Here is a 4,032-nt window from a genome sequence, read left to right as displayed (position 1 = left end):
TAAAATTTTTTACAAATATTTTTTTTATCTCTGCTACCAATGAATGCTAAAAGTGTAGCTCTGTAAAACTACATTCTTAAAAAAAAAACAAAAAAAGGGTGGACAAAATATGCTCAACTAGCACCTCCATGAGACTACACAGCAGAAAAATATTCCTTAGTTATAATCCAAATACATTCAAGGATAGAAAAAATGTTGTATGGAAAACTATCTTAATGGAATTTAAGTGCTCTACAGTATGTGGAAAACAAACATTTTAATAAATTGCTGCTTTCAGTGGCTAAATTTATTTTCAAGAAGGTCACAACCATAAAACAGAATACTAATTCTTCCTTCGAGCAGTGGCAAAAGGGGAACAGAAAATAGGACACTGAAGTGTTATCTTTGACCTCTTAGATGAACTGGCAGAAGGCTGTAGGGTTTTTTTATTGTTGTCTTGTGGCATCTATTTTGGTTTGGGTTTTTGGGTTTTTTTTTAAGGTTTCTTTTAAAAAACCCAAACCTGTATTTTTCTCACTTTTTTAGTTTAGAGGTAATTAATTATCAGCAAAAACATTTAAATGAAACCAGTCACATCAGCAATGCATTTCCATTAATTTCTTGGTGTTTACATCCTTCTTTTGACAACTGGGGAAAAATAGGTGCCTACCTACTTCATTTTCATGTCCAAGCACCTGACTGCTCTGTTTACTGTCCTATAGGCATTAAAATAAGTATAGCAGTATGCAAGTCAGGAATGTAAAATATGAATCTACTCTCTGCCCCCACCCTCATCAGTGTCACCTTAAACAGCTTTCCCTTTCCTTCTGAAATCTCCTGCCTGTGGAGCTGTTAAGGGAAAGAAACTATCTTGTGGATCAGAAACCTAAGCCAATCCCTTTCAGAACATTTTTTTCCAAACCTGAGTGAAGATTGATGTTCTAGGCAACAAGAACAAAAGTAGGATGGAATACGAAAACCTCTGTCAAAATCCAGCTTACTTAGACTCTTTCCTTTCAGACTCTTAAATAGTCATTTGCAAATCTCTTTCTTTGGGCTGGTTTGTTATCCTGCCATGGAAATTTTCCTGTCTCTAATGAGACACCCAGTGATATTTTTAAATATCTTCTAGCCTACAATATTGTTATACCACCTTCTGAAACCTGACAGTATAGGCAGAAAGATATCCTTCTGCACTACCTGTTTGGGAATTTCCCAGGCCTCCGCCTGCCTTCTGATGGCTCTGAAATGCCCTTCCTTGATGGTACGCTGGCTTTGGATGGGGCAGAGTTAATTCACTTCACAGCAGCTAGTATGGGACTGTGTTTCAGATTTGTGATGTGTCCTGGGGTGACTGTATGATGCTTCTATCCCCAATAGTCTGTTCTGTTTATGCTAGATAATAAGTTTTGCACCTTTAACATGGAGGCCTTTGCTCAAAAGGAGGTGAAAACAGGGCTGATAATGCAGATACATTTTCCCTGTTGCTGGGAAATGTTTGCACAGTCAAGACCTTTTATGGTCCCTCACCCCAACCCAGCAGTGAGAGTGCTGGGGGTGCACAAGGATTTGGGAGGGGACACAGCCAGGACAGCTGACCCCAAATGATCACAGGGAAATTCCACACCAAATGGTATCATGTTTAGCCTAGAGAGCTGAGGGAGAAGATAGGAGAGAGGATGTTCAGAGATACAGCGTTTGTCTTCCCAAGGCACCCTTACAAGTGATGAACCCCAGCTTTCTTGAGGGTGGCTGAACACCTGCCTGCCCATGGGAAGTGGTGAATGAATTCCTTGTTTTGCTTTACCTATTAAACTGTATTTATCTCAACCCATGAGTTTTCTCATTTTTACCCTTCAGACTACCCTGTTCCACTGGCATGAGTGAACTGCACCCAACCCAGCAGTGAGAGTGCTGGGGGTGCACAAGGATTTGGGAGGGGACACAGCCAGGACAGCTGACCCCAAATGATCACAGGGAAATTCCACACCAAATGGTATCATGTTTAGCCTAGAGAGCTGAGGGAGAAGATAGGAGAGAGGATGTTCAGAGATACAGCGTTTGTCTTCCCAAGGCACCCTTACAAGTGATGAACCCCAGCTTTCTTGAGGGTGGCTGAACACCTGCCTGCCCATGGGAAGTGGTGAATGAATTCCTTGTTTTGCTTTACCTATTAAACTGTATTTATCTCAACCCATGAGTTTTCTGATTTTTACCCTTCAGACTACCCCGTTCCACTGGCATGAGTGAACTGCATGGGGCTTAGTTGCCAGCTGGGGTTAAACCAAGGCAGTGGGGCCTACAAAGCAGACACCACCTTTGGAAAGTTCACAATACCAGATTGAATGCCAAAGAATTTGCTAAGGCTGTGAGAAAAGACGATGCCGAACCTGGTGTTCCATCACTCCCACATTTTATTACTCTTACAAAACTGTATGTGAACAGTTGCCACATGTGTTAAAGATTTACAGATGATGTTAAAAGCAGCTAAAAAAATAATAACATCTCACTGAAAAAACAATCCCTACTCAAATTAGATAATTTTTAAATAGGAAGATTTAGCTTGAATGAATAAAGCAGAGGTAGAAGTAAAACTTCAAATTTCCAGTGAGAGCACAAATTCTCAGAATGGCATCACTGTGTCAGAATATTTAGTGCTCCTATCAGTCAGGGAGGTTTTTCGGTTTCTCAGAAAAACTTTTGGGTCTCGGTAGGTGGTGCTATAGCTCTTCAATCCACCCGGGGGACAGACCTGCTTCCAGTGCGGAAATGAATTGCATGGAGTAGTGTGACACACAATCAGCGTCACTTCACCACTTGAGGTGGAAAGCTGGGGGGAGAATACTAAAAACAAACAAACAAAAAGCCAAAACGATGCTGAAATTGCAATTTAAACCTTACATAAGCCTGTAGTTCAGGTGGCATTTAGAGTTCTCACTAAGGCAAAGGTATCATCATACCATACACCGAACAAAAGAAAATGGCAATTATGAAAGAGACCTACAAAATTATCACACTGCCATATCTATACAAAAATACAAATAAAGAACTGCATATTTAGCTCTTTCTGCAGCCTATTCTAAAGTCCTATGACTGTCAGAATAAACACTTGAAAAACAGAGCAAGTATTGATATTGTTCTAAGGAATGAGTTCAGGCTACAAAAGCTGAACACAGCTCTAAGATGGGTTGTTTACATCCACACTGTGAAACCAGCAAAAATTCAGACCAGAGCCTGCAGGGTGCACCAAGGGGCCCTGGGCAGCCTGTCCCTGTCCCTGTCCCTGTCCCTCTCGGCCACCTCTGTGCCTGGGCCAGGCGCTCCCCCCTGCGGGGCTGCGCCGCAGGCCGGCCCTGCCAGCCCATCCCGGATCCCCTCACGGGGCACGGGAAGCAGAGTGTCCCGCCCACAGCCGTGTCCCCAGTCCTGCTCAGCGCTGGCTCCTGTGTGACACACACACACAGCCGCGGTGCTGCTGGGCACGCTCTGGGCCTGAGCGGGCAGCCGTGCCCTGTGGCGCTGGCAGTGGCTCCTGTGGGCCCCGGAGCCCTGTGCCGCGAGGGGCTCACGCTGCCTGCGCCGCTGCGCCCGGCCCCGGCTGCGCAAGCTGCTCCCCGACACCAAGTGCAGCAAACTTTGTTCATTGCTTAGGTCACCTCCAGGGATCCACAGTGAATCCTCAGTGCCTCCTGCCAGCCCTGTTCTGTGCCTTGAATAAGCACGAACACAGAAACTGATTCCACTGCATAAACAAGGCCTCATCTACTAATTCATCAATTTAAAGGGCTGTCTTAAAAATTTTTACTCAGCTCCTATCCTTTTGTGGAAAGCTCTGTTTTGGATAACTCACACACAGCTGTAACTGACAAGTCCAGCAGAGTTTGCTTTGGTTTACACTTAATGCAGTCTAAATTTCCAAATAACTCAAGTCAGAAGATCTCTTAAAGCCCTGGTTCTTCAAATAACATGAGAAGAATCTTTTCAGATGAAACTGTACTCTAACTGTAGATTCATGATGCAAGAAATATAAGACACACATATGTAGTCAGAGCT

The sequence above is a fragment of the Pyrgilauda ruficollis genome, unplaced genomic scaffold (genome assembly GCF_017590135.1).
Source record: "Pyrgilauda ruficollis isolate IOZ18807 unplaced genomic scaffold, ASM1759013v1 scaffold29, whole genome shotgun sequence".
Classification (NCBI taxonomy): domain Eukaryota; kingdom Metazoa; phylum Chordata; class Aves; order Passeriformes; family Passeridae; genus Pyrgilauda; species Pyrgilauda ruficollis.
Note: the sequence above shows the minus strand (reverse complement) of the source record.